The following is a 19776-nucleotide window of genomic DNA, read 5'->3' as shown; positions in this document are numbered from 1 at the left end:
GGCCTTCAAAAAATTTGTCGCTATTGCGACACCGCAGTGGAAGGTACCCGGCCGAAATTATTTTTCACAAAAGGCAATCCCCAACCTGTACTCTATTGTGGAAAATGAAATCATGTCACGTCTGGCACACAGTGTTGGGGCAAGGGTCCATCTGACCACTGATAGCTGGTCTGCAAAGCACGGTCAGGGCAGGTATATCAATTACACTGTGCATTGGGTAAACCTGCTGGCGGCTGCCAAGCATGGAATGCGTGGCTCTGCTGCAGAGGAGTTGGTGACACCGCCACGACTTGCAGGCAGGCCTGCTGCCACCTCCTCTACTCCTCCTACTCCATCCTCTTTGCTAACCTCCTCGGCTGAGTCCTCTTCTGCTGTTGCGTCTTGCTCCACACCAACTGCACCCCCCCAGCTCCCCAGGGGCTATTCCACATGCCGGATACGACAGTGTCACGCTGTCTTGGGGTTGACTTGCCTGAAAGCAGAGAGTCACACCGGACCAGCACTACTGTCCACCCTGAACGCACAGGTGGATCAGTGGCTGACCCCGCACCAACTGGAGATCGGCAAAGTGGTGTGTGACAACGGAAGCAATTTGTTGGCGGCATTGAATTTGGGCAAGTTGACACATGTGCCGTGCATGGCACATGTGTTGAATCTGATTGTACAATGCTTTGTGCAGAAGTACCCAGGCTTACAGGACGTCCTCAAGCAGGCCAGGAAGGTGTGTGGCCATTTCAGGCATTCCTACACGGCCATGGCGCACTTTGCAGATATTCAGCAGCGAAACAACATGCCAGTGAGGCGCTTGATTTGCGACAGCCCGACACGTTGGAATTCAACACTGCTAATGTTCAACCGCCTGCTCCAACAAGAAAAAGCGGTCAACGAGTATTTGTATGACCGGGGTGCTAGGACAGCCTCTGCGGAGCTGGGTATTTTTTTGCCAAGTTACTGGACGCTCATGCGCAATGCCTGTAGGCTCATGCGTCCTTTTGAGGAGGTGACAAACCTAGTCAGTCGCACCGAAGGCACCATCAGCGACATCATCCCATATGTTTTCTTCCTGGAGCGTGCCCTGCAAAGAGTGCTGGATCAGGCCGTAGATGAGCGTGAAGAGGAAGAGGAAGAGTTGTGGTCACCATCACCACTTAAACAGCCTTACCATCGCTTGCTGGACCTGCGGCAACACTGGAAGAGGAGTCTGAGGAAGAGGAGTCAGAGGAGGAATGTGGCTTTGAGGAGGAGGAACACCAACCACAACAGGCATCCCAGGGTGCTCGTTGTCACCTATCTGGTACCCGTGGTGTTGTACGTGGCTGGGGGGAAGAACACACCTTCAATGACATCAGTGAGGACGAGGAATTGGACATGAGTAGCTCGGCATCCAACCTTGTGCAAATGGGGTCTTTCATGCTGTCATGCCTGTTGAGGGACCCTCGTATAAAAAGGCTGAAGGAGAACGACCTGTACTGGGTGGCCACGCTACTAGACCCCCGGTATAAGCAGAAAGTCTCTGATATGTTACCTAATTACCGGCAGGCGCAAAGGATGCAGCAGCTACAAAATAAGTTGAAAAGTATGCTTTACACAGCATATAAGGGTGATGTCACAGCATAACGGGAATCCAACAGGGGAAGAGGTGAAAGTAATCCTCCTCCTACCACCACAACCACGCCGGCAAGGACAGGACGCTTTACAGACGTCTTGTTGATGGAGGACATGCGGAGCTTTTTTAGTCCTACGCATTGCCACAGCCCTTCGGGGTCCACCCTCAGAGAACGACTCGACCGACAGGTAGCAGACTACCTTGCCTTAACTGCAGATATCGACACTCTGAGGAGCGATGAACCCCTTGACTACTGGGTGTGCAGGCTTGACCTGTGGCCTGAGCTATCCCAATTTGCCATTGAACTTCTGGCCTGCCCCGCTTCAAGTGTGCTGTCAGAAAGGACCTTCAGCGCAGCAGGAGGTATTGTCACTGAGAAGAGAAGTCACCTAGGTCAAAAAAGTCTTGATTACCTCACGTTTATTAAGATGAATGAGGCATGGATCCCGAAGGGACTGACAGTGGGGATGCATTTGACTAAAAAAGGCCTGGTGATGACTGAGATGCCTTGGCCTAAAAATGGTCCACACGCTGCTGTATTTAATCATTCTCTGCATGCCGGATGACTTACATGACGTCTCCGCCACCAACTACGGTTCAAGCCGCAATGTTTTAGTGCACTTTCTTCCTTGAAAACCTCAATTTTTCAGGCCGCTGCTAAAGCTGCAACAATACCTACTTTTTCATGCATGTGTAAATGCCTAATTGTTCTGGCCTCTGGTGCTACACTGTGGCTGCAAAAAAACAAAAAACAAAAAAAAAGGCACATACATGTGTCAATTCCCCTTTGTGATCGTTACCTTGTCATGGTGAAGGGGCTTGCGTATCACAATGAAGCGATCACCTTTAGGAGTGTGTTGGCACACCCCAGATGATAAGGTCGTTGCTTCATTGTGAACAGACCAAAAGCGATCCGCGGGATAATTTTTCATAGAAAAAACATTCATTTTCTTTCATTCTTTCTGCGGAGCTGGGTATTTTTTGGCCGCGTTACTGAATGCTCATGAACAATGGCTGTAGGCTCATGCGTCCTTTTGCGGAGGTGACAAACCTGGTGGTCAGTCGAACCCAAGGCAACATCATCGACCTCATCCCATATGTGTTTTTTCTGGAGCGTGCCCTGCGAAGAGTACTGGATCAGGCTGTAGATGAGCATGAAGAGAAAGAGTTGTGGTCCCCATCACCACCAGAAGCAGCCTTGTCGTTGTCAATTGCTGGACCTGTGGCAACGCAGAGAGAGGAGTCTGAAGAAGAGAAGTCAGAGGAGGAAGGTGGCTTTGAGGAGGTGGAATACCAGCCACAGCAGGCGTCCCAGGGGGCTTGTTGTCACCTTTCGGGGACCCTTGGTGTTGTACGTGGCTGGGTGGAGGAAGAGACCTTCAATGCTGTCAGTGAGGACAAGGAATGGGACATGGCTAGCTTGGTATCCAACCTTGTGCAAATGGGGAGTTTGCGGTTGTGCAAATGGACTGACTGACTGTTAAACGGGGAGTTTGGTCTGTCAGAGTTTGGTCTGTCACTGTGAAGCGGGCGTAACCCTTACACTACTTGACCGATACAACATCATACCTGATCGTATTCACACACTGGATGTTTTAAAGCACGTTATTCCAAACAATTTAGGAATGTTAGGTGATTTATGCCCTTTATGGATCAAAACCCGACTCTGCGTCAACTACGTAATTTTCCATGGGAGTTTTGCCATGGATCCCCCTCCGGCATGCCACAGTCCAGGTGTTAGTCCCCTTGAAACAACTTTTCCATCACTATTGTGGCCAGAAAGAGTCCCTGTGTGTTTTAAAATTCACCTGCCTATTGAAGTCTATGGCGGTTCGCCCAGTTCGCCGGTTCGCGAACATTTGCCGATGTTCGCGTTCGCCGTTCGCGAACGGCAAAATTTAGGTTCGCGACATCACTATTGGTCACCCTGCCATAGCAGTCAGAGTCAGTTCACCCTACACTACACTACGGTCACCCTGATACTTAACACTTTTCCTACAGAAACTAGATTTTTGAATCTAACTATAGTGAAAAATAGTACCCTAACTACACTAGATATCCCTTTCTTCACACTAATAATTGCTAAATGACCCTTTTGAAGCAGGAGTAACAGAACTGCTTCCACTCTCTTCCACATCCCTGTATTACAATGCTAGAGATTTGGCGGGGCTATCTTATATACTGGGGGGCGTATTCACTACTGATTGGCCTCTGGACCCCCTAGTCACTCCAATCACATTCCTAGCATCCTCCTGCCCCCTCAATTGGCTTTTACTGATGGTTCTGGTCCAATCACGGGCTTTTAAAGTCCCATTGCATTTTGGTTGGTTCTGGTTGCCGAATTCCGAACTTTTTCAGCAAAAAGTTCGGAATTCGGACGAATTTCGAACAGTCAATGTTTGGGTCGAACCAATGGTCGACCCAAACCGTTCGATCATGCCTAGTGTTCACCCTAGCACAACTGAATGGAAGTAAAACATACTTCCCTTAAAAAAATACCTTTTATATAGCTATAACACTGAACCCCAAGCACCATCCCTAAAACACAATATCCCAAAACTCTATTCAAAAAAATACCTAGAAAAAACTTAAAATAGTCTAAAAATATAAAAGCAAAGAAAACACCAATAAAACAGCCAAACAAGACCAACACCTAACAGCAACAGAAGTTTTGTTCACACACATGAAAAGATAATACTAATAAGGACTGTTGAGTTTATTCATTGTAAATACAAAGATAGGTACACAATAGTATGTAACCTACCGCAAAGCAATTTCTAGTAATGATACACAATACAACACAGCGAATGCAGAGGGTTGCACTACGATGTCACTATCGCTGACAGTTCCCAATGCCACTTATGATCGGGAAATGGTAAGAGTGGTACTGTATATAAGATATATATATATAAAACACAACTCCAGCCAAAACTCCTTCCTCCTGTGATGTCTCTAAGACGTGAAAGGATCAAGAGCACTTAAAGTAATAAAACAATTATTCTTAAAGTGCAGTGTTGATGGGTGAGCACTTTTTAGTTACCAGGACAAGAAGTAAGGACATTTCCCCAGAAGGAACACTGATGACAATTAAAACCTGACAAAGGCTACATTTCTCTACATTTTGGCTAGAGTCAAGTTAAAAGATACATGTAAAAATCTTTTTATTTTATGGAAAACCCAGTGTTCTGCTCCAAGGACGGACATTAGGCATCAAGGAACATAATTGAAGTTGATGAATGTTTAAACAAGATGTAAACAAGATGTATGATATTTCAAATAGCCCAGTCACATTATGCTATAAATCATGTTTGAGGGGAAGGGACAAGAAATTAATATGTTCCGTCTATTTTTTTATTTTATTTTTTAAGCCTTGGGGTAAAAAAGGAAAGGGGGCCTGTAGCAATCTTTTTTTTTCATAAAAATGCTTATTTTTCTGCTGCAAGGACAGATATGAGGCATCAAGAAACATAATTAAAGTTGATAAATGTTTTTACCAAAATGAAGACAGGTAGTAAGATGTTTCAAATAGCCCAGCCAAATTATGATATAAATCACATTTTTAAGGGGGGCAAGGGGTTAATCTGTTTGATTCACTGTACATGACTGGAGAAATACATTACACTGCTTCTTAGTAAGCAGTCCATTTTTCCAGCCTTGAGGAAAAATGCACAGCAAAGAGCAGTGCTATGAATTTTAAACATCATTATTGATCTTTTGAGACTTTCTGTTGTTTTGTCTATTAAATTGCTTAATAACAGAATATAATAAACGGGTTGGTGTAATATATCAGCTTTACTTTATTTGAATCCTTTATATTAGTAGGACAGGTTGTAAAAACACAGATGCACTCCTGTGCTTTACAGAAATGACAAATAGTGATCAGATGTCATTATGGATGTGTATAGTGGAGAGTAGCAGAAGTCACTTAAAGTAAAAGTAGATGTGAAGCCCAACTAAATAACACTTAGTTTGCTATAGCATAGCGTATCACAAAAAAATGTCAAATATATTTATAAAATACTGCTTTCACCTTTTTCCACCCTTTTTTTACTTCTCAGTGCTAATGATCTCCTCCAGCCTCCTTCAACCACTTCATGGCTACATATTGCTCAGGATCAGGTTCCTTTTATGGAAAACAGTGGACCATGCCTGCCTAAATGTTTCGGCATGGCATCCTGTTTTCCCCACCTTGAGTCTATGGGACAGGGTGACAAGGCAGAAGAAAAAAAGGGATAAGTTGAAATAATTAAAAACACATTGTGAAATTAAATGTATGAGATTTTAGTGAATACGTTTACCTATACTTTGACCAGTTCTAAATTGGGGCTGAAATCTGACATTTTTCATATACATGTAAAAATTTGCATTTTTGCTACAAAAAGACTTCCTCAAAAAATAGAAAGAACCTCATCAAATGCAAATTTTCAGGAAAGAATACACTTTAATTAATTTTAATGCACACAAACACAGCATAATATCCAATATCCAATTTTTGGATCAAATAAGCAAAATTATGTTAAAATTCTTCAATTCTTCTATGCCTTTGGAATGATGACTAACTATGGTACCTAAAAATCTTCATAGATGATGCTCTTAAAGCCTCCCCACCCTCCAATGAGCTCACACTGTGGACAAGGAGACACCAACAGGAATAATTCGAACCAGGACTGCCTCCTTCCCCCCCCCCCCACCCCTTTCAGAAACACTACACTTACAGTAGGGTGTTAACAGAGGTCCTAGACTCTCCTTATGAAATTTAAAATGGAGGCTGTCAAGGCCCAACTAACCCAATGTGGATCCTCCCCGCCACCCCAATGGGCTCACACTGTGGACAAGGAAACCCCATCAGGAATGATTGGAACCAGGACCAGCTCCCTTCCCCCCACCCCGTCCAGAAACCCGAGTCCGGCTCACCGGGGCCCAGGATATACATACCAGACAAAGAGGGGAAGGAGCTATTTATAACCTGTGTCTCATCTCAGCAGGACCTTGTGTTTATTTTTCGAAGAAAAGCACAATCAGACCAAAATGTATTGCCCACTGTTCACTATATTTCAATAAGCAGTAAACGAAGTTCGATCAGTAGCGGAAGCGGAGAGCGGACAGCAGGGAGCTTGAAGGCAGCAGCCCCCCACCGCCGGCCTGAGTTATTATCAATACCCGGGGCAGGAACAGCGAGCCACACCGCCGGCCCGAAGTCACCATCTCTGATAAGCAACTAGAAAAACAAAACCAAAATCCCTTAAAAGCCACCATGAGCAGCGACGTGGAAACACAGCAGCAGCCAGCCGCCTTGGAAAACAAGTCTGGCCCGGAACCGGCAGCCACTGTGGGGGAGAAGAAGATCATTGCAACCAAGGTTTTGGGCACAGTCAAATGGTTTAATGTGCGTAACGGATATGGGTTTATTAACAGGAATGACACCAAGGACGATGTCTTTGTACACCAGACTGCCATTAAGAGGAACAATCCAAGGAAGTATCTTCACAGTGTGGTAGATGGAGAAACAGTAGAATTTGATGTAGTGGAGGGAGAAAAGGGTGCAGAGGCAGCTAATGTAAGTGGTCCTGGTGGTGTTCCAGTCCAAGGCAGCAAATATGCAGCAGATTGCAATTTCAGGCGCTTTCCACATCGCAGAGGTCCTCCACACAATTGCCAGCAAAACTACCAAAATGAGGGAGGAGAAAAGCCAGAAGTAACTGAAGGAGCAGCAGATGGAGAGGGTGCTAATCAACAATGCCCTTATCTGAGGCGTCACTACCAACCATACTACTAACGGAGATCATATGGGTGAAAACCACAGTATACAACCCCCCACCACAGGGTAAAGGCACAGAGGGATCAGACAACCAAGGTACAGGAGACTTAGCCAGACCAGTGCGACAGAATAATATGTACAGAGGATTTAGACCAAGATTTTGGACCAAGGTCCCCTGCAGGGGACCACCTCATCAGGGACAGCCCAGGGAAGATGAAAATGAGGAAGACAAAGAAAATCAGGGTGAAGGAACCCAGAGTCAGCAACCACCTCAACGCCGGTACCATCCTAATTTTAACTACAGACGCAGACGCCCAGAAAACCCTAAAGCACAAGATGGTAAAGAGACCAAGGCAGCTGAAACATCAGCAGAAAACACGTCCGCTCCCGAGGCTGAGCAGGGTGGGGCTAAGCAAAATACCGGCTTACCACTGCTACCACCATCCAGTTTTATCATCATAAAGTCAAGATTGAAAATTCCAGCAATAAGAAATTGAACAAAGAATCGAAACTGAAGATCTTAAGTGCTTGCTTTTTACTGTTGACCAGATAATGTCCTCCTGCATGATTTCTTGCAGGGATAGGGTTTTATTTTTTTGCAATCTACCTGTAAAAGGTTTTTAAATTGTTTCTTATCAGGTCAAACCAAGAATTTTTAAGAACCTCATTTTTAATTTGTAATAAACGTACACCTGATTTTTTTCAAACGTCAACAAATTGAAAGCATCTGTTAATAAAAGTCTGAACATAAAAAAAAAATAAAAAAATAAGCGGTAAACATAAAAAAAAAAAAAAAAAAAACATTTTCGCGTCGGTTTATCAAATGCAAATTTTCAGGAACAAATACACTTTAATGAATTTTAATGCACACAAACAGAGTATAATATCTAATATCCAATTTTTTGGTCAAATATACAAAACATGTCATTCTTTAAATCCCCTATGTCTGTGAAACGGCGACCAACTATGGTACCTAAAAATCTCCATAGACTTTACATAACCTTTACAGGTTACCAAATAGAGTTGCACAGGAGTTCAAGTGCTAGAATTATTGCTCTTACTCATACATTCGTGACGATATCTAACATGTTCAGTGTGACCACTGTTTACATATGTGTGCAGGACCTAATTGCGTGTTTTATTTTCAATATGTTTATTGAATTTCCAAATACAAAGAGAAATAAACACAAATGAAAGATTCCTGCAAGGAATAACATAATGGCTGGACAAATACATAATAAGGAGTCCCAAACTTAAGCCTATTGGGCAGCTCAAATAAGTCTCAAAAAACAGATGAAATTCAGTTTACAGCAGGGTGTTAACAGAGGTTCCAGACTCTCCTTATGAAATTTAAAATGGAGGCTGTCAAGGCCCAACTAACCCGATGTGGATCCTCCCCGCCACCCCAATGGGCTCACACTGTGGACAAGGAAACCCCATCAGGGACGATTGGAACCAGTACCAGCTCCCTTCCCCCCACCCCGTCCAGAAACCCGAGTCAAGCTCAGAGGGGCCCAGGATATACATACCAGATGAAGAGGGGAATGAGATATCTATAACCTCATCACAGCAGGACCTTCTGTTTATTTGTACAGGAAAATCACAATCAGACAAAAATGTACCGATCACTGGTCACTATAATTTTATAAGTGGTAAGCTACAAAAAATGTAGGGTTTTTTCACCACTAGGAGCATCATGCAGAGAAGGAAGGAGAGATAAGAAGAAAGAGAGTAAGTAAGAGGAGAAGGGGTCAAAAGAGGGTAAGGAAGAGGGGAGGACTTCCAGAAGAATCCGTTTAGAGGGTACATGACCCCAATAAAGGGGGACCTTAATATAAAGTGCCCAGGGTTCCAGATTGCTTCAAACAGCCGAATCCTATCTTGAAGCTTAGCTACAATTTGTTCCTGGTGCGATATATACAAGTGGCCCCCCAAAACGACAGATTGAAGCGGGTGTTATATACCTTCTTCTACATATACTGTGCTTCTCTAGAGACTTTTGTCACAGGGTAATTTAAAAAATGGCAGGCAGAGGAAGAGGCAGGCCCTTCCGCAGGGGTGGTAGGGGTAGGGCAGGAGAACCAGGCTGGAGCCAAAGTGGGAAGTTGCACAAGGTGCTGTCGATTACTTCAAAGGATGCACCAGACTTGGTTGAGTGGCTCACTCAGCCTTCCACTTCTGCACCCTCCTCATCCTCTCTATCTGCACCCTCTTCACTCTCTGCTGTGTGCACCCCCAAAGACACCAACACCACTACCACCATATACCCTCCGCTTGAGTCACAGGAATTATTTTCTGATCCATCACAAGACATTGCTGATGCGCTGCCATTCTTGGCATTGGATCAGGAAGAGGAGGTAGCAACAGCCGCCACTCAGCACTCTGACGACAGTACCCAGATCAGATCAAGGAGGTTGGTCCCCGCTGTTGCTGCCTACTCCGAGACCTCTAATGTTAGTGGTGGGGAAGGTGACGTTGATGATGAAGTGTCTATGAACGTCACGTGGGTGCCCACAAGAGAGGAAGAGGAGGGGAGTTCAGAGGGAGAGACGGACCAGCAGATAGGGAGGAGAAGCAGGCCGTACTTGCATTGCACAGGAGGGACAAACCAGACTGCTAATGTATCAGGAGCGAGCCATCAACCATGTACGGTCACATCTGGCACTCCCAGGACGCCGGCACATGGCTCCGCAGTGTGGGCTTTTTTTAACGTCTCCGCTGCTGGCAATAGTGTTGCCATCTGCAGCCTTTGCAGTCAACGCATAAGTTGCGGTAAGCTCAACACTCACCTAGGGACGACCGCCTTAAGAAGGCACCTGGACTCCCATCACCGAGCCCAGTGGGAGCAATGCCGTAAGAACCCACAAAGCCACACTCCAGGCTCTCACTGTGCAGCCTCTTCTCCTTCTCCTCTCTCCTCACAATTATCCTCCACTCCACCTTCTATCATGCCGTTCTCATGTTTTTCTGGAAAAAGGCAGGCTTCCGAGGCCCAAATGTTCAAGCGTAAAAAATGTATGACGCCGGATAACCCTCTTGCCCAATGGTTGACCGATGGCTTGTCGGAACTGATAGCCCACCAACTACTGCATATAAACTGGTGGACTCGGAGGCCTTTTGAAAATTTGTGGTTGTTGAAACACCACAATGGAAGGTCCCAGGAAGGAAATATTTCTCACAGAAGGGCATCCCAGAGCTATATGGCCATGTTCAGCGGCAAGTGAATGTATCTCTGGCACGCAATGTCGGTGCCAAGATACATCTGACCACAGACACGTGGTCTAGCAAACACGGGCAGGGAAGGTATATAACTTTTAATGCCCACTGGGTGAACCTTCTGATGGCTGTCAAGCATGTAACCCGTGGCGCCCGTGTAGATTTGGTTTTACCACCACGGATTGCATGAAGGCCTGCCTCTTCTTCTCCTCCTCCTACTCCATCCTTACTCTCCTCCTCGGCTGACTCCTCCTTTTCCTCTGCTACCGTCTCTTCCACTGCGCCGCCCAAGATCCCCAGAACCTATTGAACATGCCAGGTGAGACGTTTGCCATGCTGTGCTGCATCTGTTGTGCCTGGAAGCCAAGAGCCACACTGGTCCTGCATCCCTTCAGCTTTGCGTTCACATGCAGATCAGTGGCTAACACCGCTGAATTTGACAGTTAGTAAAGTGGTGTGCGACAACAGTGTCAATCTGCTGAGCGCACTGAAACAGGGCAAAATTACACATGTGCCATGCGTGGCACACGTCTTGAACTTGGTCGTGCAGTGATTTGTTGTCAAATACCCTGGGGTCCAGGACGTCTTGCGGCAGGCCAGGAAAATCTCGGGCCATTTCAAAAGATCTAACACAGCCATGGCTTGGCTTGCTGACATTCAGCGGCGACACAACCTGCCAATCAGACATCTTATTTGTGACTGCCTGACGCGATGGAACTCAACCTTGTATATGCTTTATAGGCTGCTACAACAGAAACGTGCAGTTAACGACTACCTGTACAAACTCTGCGGCAGGACAGGTTCTGGGGAGCTTGTTTTTTTCCCCGTGCCAGTGGCTGCTCATGCACGACACATGCAGACTTCTGTGGCCATTTGATGAGATCACCAAACTGGTCAGTCGCAGCCAGGGCGCCATCAGTGACATTGTACCTTACGCCTTCTTTCTGGAGCGTGCATTGCATCGAGTCATTGATCAAGCCATCGAGGAGCAGGAGCAGGAAGACGAGGAAGTCAGAATGCTGGATGAATTCCCGGGGGGGGGCTACTCCATCTGAGACAAGTCAACAACAGGTGTCCGAAGAGGAGTCAGGGAAGAATGGTGCCGGGGTGGATGAGGAGGATCAAGAAGACCTTGCTTTAAACATTTCTCGGAACCCTGGTGTTGTCCGTGGTGGGGGGAGGAGAACAAGGACGACATTATCCTGGATGATGAGCAGGAGCAAGGCTACTACACCGATTCCAGTTTAGTGCAAATGGGGGCCTTCATGCTACAGTATTTTAAGAGGGACCCCCGTATAAAAAGCATAAAAGGCAAGGACCAGTACTGGGTGGCAATGTACTTAGACCCCCGGTACAAACAGAAAATGGTGGAAATGTTACCACCATCACAGAGGGCTGTCAGAATGCAGCACTTCCAGGCCTTGCTTTGAGAAATGCTGCATTCTGCTTTTGTGTACGCTGGCAGAGGAATTTCCACTCACAGAGAAACAGTTGTGGGTACCAATCTAACAGCGCCTGCAAAAAGAGGGTCTTTTGAAGATGTGTTGGTCACTTCTGATATGCGATCATTCTATCACCCGACCCATCGACAGCTGTCCTCTGGATCCAGCATCAGGGAACGCCTAGACTGACAGGTGTCCGACTACATCGGGTTAACGGCCGATGTGGACGCTCTGAGAAGTGATGAACCCCTGGACTACTGGGTAGGCAGGCTTGACCTCTGGCCAGAGCTTGCACAATTTGCAATGGAACTGTTGGCTTGTCCCTCATCCAGTGTCCTGTCTGAAAGGACTTTCAGTGCAGTAGGGGGGATCATGACCAATAAGCGCACTCGCCTAGCTCACGACAGTGTTGAATACCTCACATTTCTTAAAATGAATGAGGCATGGATCTCGGAGGAATACAACACATGTGACCAGTAGACCATGTTTGATTCAAATTCCTCATGACAGGCCACAAATATCCGCCACCACCCATAACAATTCATGGTCCCTGTCTTAGGTAAATACAGCGGCATAAAAGGCCTTTTTTGTCTGTTGAATGCCTAATTTTTGGGGCCTGTAATGGCCGACACTTATTTATCCTGTGAATGCCTAATGTACCTCCAGCCACAGAATACAAAGTTATTTGCTGTCCAGTGAACGCCTGTGGGCTAATTTTTGGGGCGTGTAATGGCCGACACTTACTTCCGTATCCTGTGAATGCCTAATATACCACCATCCACAGAATACATAGTTCTTTGCTGTCAAGTGAACGCATGTGGACTAATTTTTGGGGCCGGTAATGGCCGACACTTACTTCAGTATCCTGTGAATGCCTAATGTACCACCAGCCACAGAATACAAAGTTCTTTGCTGTCAGGTGAATGCCTGTCGGCTAGTTTTTGGGGCCTGTAATGGCCGACACTTACTTCTGTATCCTGTGAATGGCTAATATACCTCCAGCCACAGAATACAAAGTTCTTTGCTGTCGGGTGAACGCCTGTTGGCTAATTTTTGGGGCATGTACTTGCTGACACTTACTTCTTTATCCTGTGAATGCCTAATTTTGGAATTTGGAATTGAAAATCAATGGGTTTGTAAACGTTACGCTAAATTGTGGAACGGATGCGGACCCATTTTACAGACGTGTGAATGGACCCTATATGTATTTGATGTGTATTTACCGGCTGCTGTCAGTTCTGGCTGATTTAGGCCGAGCTTTTACACTAAAATTGAGCAATATTACAAAAAACAAAATACACATTATAACTGTATAAACATTTTATATAACTTATAAAAAAAAAAACATTTATGGCAACTTTTCCAATAGCAGGATCATTTCCTGCACCCCCTTCATAGCCTGGCATTGCCTCTCCTCCATGGCCTTCATGCGCTCCTGAATTGACAAAATTTTGCAGATAAAAAAAGAATGCTTGTAGATCGCAGATTCGCTTAATACTTCTGATATGTCAGTGTCCATGTTGTGGGACTATGTGTGCACAGCTAGTAAGTATTTTGTGGCTGCAAATATGACCTGGAGGTTATTCATGTTTGCCTGCCATTAAAATGAATAGGACCTGCGGTGGACCTGCGGTTCGCGAACATTTGAGTGAGTTTGCGCGATCGCGTTCACGAACAGTCCCATCAGATGTTCGTCCATCGCTACTGATAGGTTGCAAATTTTTGGGAAGAAGTAAGCACGAGTCCTGGGACTCAGTTTAGTTGCTAATTTGGTGCCAATTTTGTCTTTGTGAACATAATACAGTATCTAGCTCCAGACCACCGAAGGCATTTCTCAGCCTCTGTGGCTAAGTTAAGGGCCAGTCTATAATCATTTAGTTGTGCCTGTGATAAATGCGTGGGTGTCTTCTTATGAGCTTTGCTCAATCTTTGGAACTCTAATTCCAATTTGACAATTTCTGATTTCCGCTGTCTTTTAAGGTTGGCTGTAATCTGAAGAAAATTTCCTCTGATTACTGCCTTGTGGGCTGCCCAGAGAGTTTCTGTGGAAATATCCTCTGTAAAATTTGTGGAGAAATAATATTTAAGTTCTTTATCAATGATGGTGCACTGCACTGGGTCACTCGGAATGGATTTGTTTAGGCGCCACCTGAAAGAGTTTGGAAGGTTGGGGGAGAAGGTAATTAGTAAAACGACCAGTGAATGGTCTGAGAGTGGTGTGTCCCTCAAGGAAGGATTTGATGGAGAGTGGGAAAGTGGGGTTGCTGTTAACGGTATGAATATGTGATCTATCCTAGAGAATGTGTGGTGAGGAGGGGAGAAGTGAGTGTAGTCTCTCATTTAAGGGTTAATTTCCCTCCAGATGTCTACCATGCCTAAAGAGTGTAACATTCTGGCGAACCATGAGCTCTGTTTTGGGGACTTTCTGAATGATGGTTTACCCTCTCGTGATTTATCTAAAATTTGGTTCAACGCTATGTTGGAGTCACTGCCCATTATTAATGTCCTTTCTTCCTGTGGGATGTCATCAGAAGTCAGTAGTGCAAAAAATTTAGCTTGACCTCTTTTGGGCGCATAGTAGGATAAGAAGGAATATATTTTGCCATCAACAAAGCCTATAAGAAGAATATATCTCCCTTCAGGATCCCTGATTGCTCGGGTTGGGGAGAACGATAGGTGTTTGGCGAAGAATATCGCAACACCTCTGTTTTTTTTCAGGGGCGTTAGCTAATTGAGGGTATTTATAGTGGATAAACATGGGATTATAGTTTGCTGTAAAGTGTGTTTCCTGGAGCAGTAGTATATCCATTTTTTGAGAATGGTAAGATTAAAATATCTTTTCGTCTCTTGGTTGGGGAGTTTAATCCTTGCACATTATGAGAAGAGGTCTTTAAGGAAAAGGGATATTGCTCACGTTCATGGTAGGGGATAAATCTGAACAATGGTGTTGGAGGAGACTTGACCCCAGTAGACATAGGGAGCTGAGCAGGATCTCGAGTCAGGCTACCTAATCGTAGGCGAACAGAAGTTGATGACAAAATCCCAATGTAGATCTCCCAATGAATGTACTGAGAAATAGAGAAGAGAAAGGGAGAAGGACATAGGTAGAGGAAGTAAGGAGACAAAAATGTTACTGTACTTTTTGAACAAAAAAATAACATTGTTTCCCCAACTGTTGGCAGAGAGGAAAGGCCTAATCCATGCTTCCATGCCAACTCATTCCCAAACCCATCCACATAACTTGTGGACATCAGTCCTCCTCGGCATGTGAAAATAATTCCCATGCAGAGGAGGGTGAAGGAGCAGCTAAAGGCCTGCTCCGGCCTAAGACCCATTATAGATTATCAGCCTTTGCAGTATATCCCCTTAGGTGGAATTATTGGAGGAGTTTAAAGTGAGCTGCAGAGGCCTTGTCCAAAGACTAACAGTTCAGAGTTATACGGGGGATATATCCATACAATCAGTAAACATGGGAGGTATGGACTACTGTCAATTGTCCAAGTGCTGAATCCAGAGTCCCAGTGTTACCGGAATAAGGGTTCAGTGTATAGACACTGTACTGTATCCTAGTGCTACTGACTCCCTCACGGGAGAGATGTGCATGCTTGGGATCCTGAAAGAGTGAAACACACCAACTGCAGTATCCGAAGTGAAAACTGTATGAAAACAAGTGTAACCATAAAGGACAAACGTCCAGAGCATGGAGAGGACTTCAATGTTAAAAAAAAGGGTTCCAGGTCCTCAAGTGGAAGGAAGTAGATTGTAGAGGGGATGTCACCCATGACCTCCTAGCTTAGTCATGGAGGGCGAGAGTCTTTGGCCCATTTTGGTTGCTGCATCTGCCATACAGGGGTGAGTGGGCTCGGTGGGGATGGCCTTTTTGACAATCCTGAGTTTCTGGAAGAGGAGGCTGCCAATGGATCCTGGGAGATCAGTCCCAGTTGGAGTAACAAGCGTTTGCCGTCTTGGAAGGAGGAGAACCCATATGTTTTCTGTTTGAAAATGAAGCTCAGATGAAAAGGGAAGGACCACATAGACAAAATAGAAAAGAAGTATATTAAAAAAATGATGAACGACAATGTAATTTTGGCGATGTGGATCCATCATTAATGATTATGGTCTACACCCCATTAACACAAAAACAATGACCCAAACCACTAAAATTCTTTCCTGTTGTATTTACATTGCTGTTAACAGATCCCTGGTCCCTGAATGTCAATAAATGAGCTGGTGATGATTGCTGACATCTTTGTACAAATATGGTCATGATCATATTTGGTCAAAGACATCGTCCAGGATGCCTACTGACTTGTTTATAATTTGGGCCAAGCCAGCAGACAGGCAAAAAGACAGAACCTGTTATGTAGTGCTGATAGTAATGCTGCCATTAAATGAATGACTTCTGGCAGTTACAACCAGAGGTTCTAATGAGCAGTGAAACAGGCCATATCTCTCCATTTAGTTAAGCAGATTGGTGAACTGCGAACAACTGGGGTTTGGGTTGAACACATACTTGACTCAAACATGATCCCTAGTCAACCACCCCAGCATGTTCAGTACTCCCACTCTATAGTATCCCTCTTCCACGTCTAGTATCGCTCTTTGCTTCTCTCCGAGCAGGACAGGTTACTGTGCACTTTTAATTTACATGATTTAATTGACATAGTGCATAATTTATTTTTCTTAAATTTAATAGTGTACAGTGGTAGAGATGGCCTTGCGGTTCGCTCGGCGGTCGCTTCGCGGCGAATTTTGCTTGTTCGCAAATTCGCAAAAAGTTGGACTTTTGCCGATGTTTGTGAATATGTCCGCGCCGCCATTTTCTTTTTCATTCAGAAGAACTTTGACCCATGACACAGCCGTCAGGTGGAACAGGACAGCCAATTGAAACATTCCAGCACATGGACAGTCCCCCTACCCTATAAATAGACCCGATCTGGCGGACATTTCACATTCCGCTTTCTGCCAGTGTAGGGAGAGGTCTGCTGTGCTCATCAGGGAGAGTTTTCTAGACACATGTAGCGCTGTGAAGATCCACAAAAGTCCTTTTCAGGGCTGGTATTTTTCGGTATAGGTCTAGTATCTTTTGAGCTTAGGTAGAGGTATCCTGTGGTTGCTTTAGGGGCAGTTAGAGATCGGCTGCAGTCACACACAAATCGCATTGTCAATGTCCACAAAAGTCATTTAAAATGCTCCAATGTCGTTTTAGGGTCTATTACAGTCTCTTTACTATAGGGCCAGGTATCCTGTGGTTGCTGTAGGGGCAGTTAGAGATCGGCTGCAGTCACACACAAATCGCTTTGTCAATGTCCACAGAAGTCATTTAAAATGCTCCAATGGAGTGCGCATGCGCAGCTTCTCCGAGATGGTGCCTTAGCTCAGAGCTCCGCGCCTCCTCGGTCTTCAGAGAGCCCCAGCACCGGCATCCCTGCACACTACGCCACATGACCGGCACGATCAGCCACCCTTTCCTCCAGCGGACCTCTGGTGGATGTCAGCGGATCACCGCCGCGAGGTCTCCCGCCGTCTTCTCTTCGTTTCCCCGGAGTGGGACACAGCCAAAATGGCGACCGCGCCTTACATCTCCTCAGGAGACCGCGGCCCGCCGTAGGTAGGAGAATCTGCAGCCTATCCCATGGACTCCCAGTCACCCTCTCCAGACCCCTGGCCATCCCCTTCCACCCCCGCATATCTCCATCAGCCCCCACTGGCCTCTCCAGCATCCACGGAATCCCTAATTAGCAGAACAATAGAGCAGGCCCCAGGGATCCCAGGGCTGCTATCACTTGAGGCCCCGGATTACCACATCAGCTAGGCCTCAACTCGCCTGGTCACTTCTCGGACCTGTCAGTGCTGATGGCTAGATTCTCAGAAATGTTAGCCTCTGGCCTGGCTCACACTGCCTCACAAATTACTGGCTCCATTAAGGCAGAACTCCAGAATCTTGGTACCCGGATAGAAGCGATTGAGAGCACCATGGACCAAACAGTCGCAAGGGCCAATCAGAATACTGCTTGCATCCAGACTATGCAGGGTCAGTTGGACACTGCGCTAAGTAAATTAGATGATCTGGAAAACAGGAGCAGACGCTTGAATTTCAGAGTCAGGGGGATCCCCGAAACCATCACAGATATCCCCGTCACTATTAAAGCTTTTATTAACGACCTTATACCGGACATTTCTGACCATCGTCTGGAACTTGACCGAGCTCACAGGGCCCTACAATTGCCCCGCAAAGATGGCCTGCCCAGAGACGTTATCGTCAAAACACACTTTTACGGGGTTAAGGAGGAGCTCATGAGAAAGAGCAGGGGTAGAGAGGATTTGAACATCCAAGGCCACAAGATCCAACTGTTTTCAGACCTCTCCCCCTTCACCATTCAACGCCATATAACCTGGAAGCAGCTTACTTTAGCATTATCTGCTAGGACACTGAAATATTGGTGGTCCTTCCCCTTTCGCCTGAATTTCCAATTTCAAAACAAGACTCATAGCTTTACCAACTTCCAGGATGGCGAACACATGCTTCTACAAATGGGAATTCTCACTAGGGACCTTGTCCCCACCTCATCTACCTCCAGGAGAGAATCTTCCAAGCGGCCTCTGCCGATCAGCCCTGTGTCCTCGGTATGGAACAAACAGCATACAAAGCACCACCGTGACATCAAGCCACCCTGATGACTGCGTGGATCCTCCAACTGCACTTCCTCTAGGCTGTTAGAGTTTACTCTACTTTGCCAGATTTGGGGTCCCCATTGATCCCTGCCTTCACTTTTTGACCCCCTTTTTGGGTCCATGTTTGGACTGTTTACTAAGTTTTTCTTTTCCAGCGAACTAACTTTCTTATACTTTAGGTCATTGGTGGTATTGACTTTCTGCTACTGAACTGGTTGCAGTTTTTACTTTTTTTTTTTTGGGCTATTTTGCTTATGGTTCCCTTCCCCTCCCTCAAACTTCCTCTTAGCCCTGCTCCTCCCCGTCCTCCCTCCCTTCCCACCATTTGCCTGTCCCTTCCCCCCTCCCGATTCCCTTATCTTCCTTCCCTCCCTATCCCCAGACTTTTTTCCCCACTCATTTAACCTACTCCCATACTCCTCACGGTGTATGCTGGATAGTTGATCCCGCTCTATAACTAGAGGGATCGTAGTGCTTTGATGTTGTTTTGTATTAGTATTTTATGGGAATGCTGGGTTGGTGCTCTTTGACCGGGGAGGTTTCATTGAGCCTCCTCCTGTCTGTCGTAAGTTGGTTACCTCTTGCTTCCCACAGGAATGTGCCCTGACTGGTTCAGGGCGCATCCGTACGTTTGATGGGGGACTGTGGGCTTTGCCTGCGGTCACCTCATCCCTGCGCAAGAGCTTGCGCTTGCGCCCTTCTTCTCCTTTCACTGTCCTCTTCTTTTTCTTTTTCTCCCTTCACTGGCTTCTTTTTCTTTTCAGAGGGTTCCTGCGGTCTGACTGGTTTGTTTATGTCCCTTCTTCTCCTGCCGTTGTTGTGCCTGACTTCTCCCAGGGGATCCATTGGGAATCCACTACTAAGCTCACCCCAGCGCACTCTATGACAGCACACCATGACGTCTAACGTGAGTACGGTATCTTCTTTACAGGTGGCATCACACAACACCCAGGGCTTAAATTCACCGGTTAAACATAGGAAGGCATTCCAACATTATCATTTCCAGGGACTGGGGGTTCTCCTGCTTCAGAAGACTCACTTTCCGGAATCTTATCAACCTTCATATGTCCACCACAAAT

At 45.9% G+C, this 19776-nt stretch overlaps 1 pseudogene across 1 annotated transcript; it reads left to right on the top strand.

Moving 5' to 3' along the window:
- Nucleotides 1-6699: 6699 nt before the first annotated feature.
- LOC309566065 (Y-box-binding protein 1-like) lies at nucleotides 6700-7928 on the top strand (annotated as a pseudogene). Its single transcript has one exon. The product of its transcript is annotated as a Y-box-binding protein 1-like (transcript).
- Nucleotides 7929-19776: the final 11848 nt, after the last annotated feature.

Source organism: Pelophylax lessonae, assembly GCF_965119305.1.
Source record: "Pelophylax lessonae genome assembly, chromosome: 1".
Taxonomy (NCBI): Eukaryota; Metazoa; Chordata; class Amphibia; order Anura; family Ranidae; genus Pelophylax; species Pelophylax lessonae.
The sequence above is the reverse complement of the archived record's forward strand: the minus strand, read 5'-3'. Positions and strand labels throughout refer to the sequence as shown.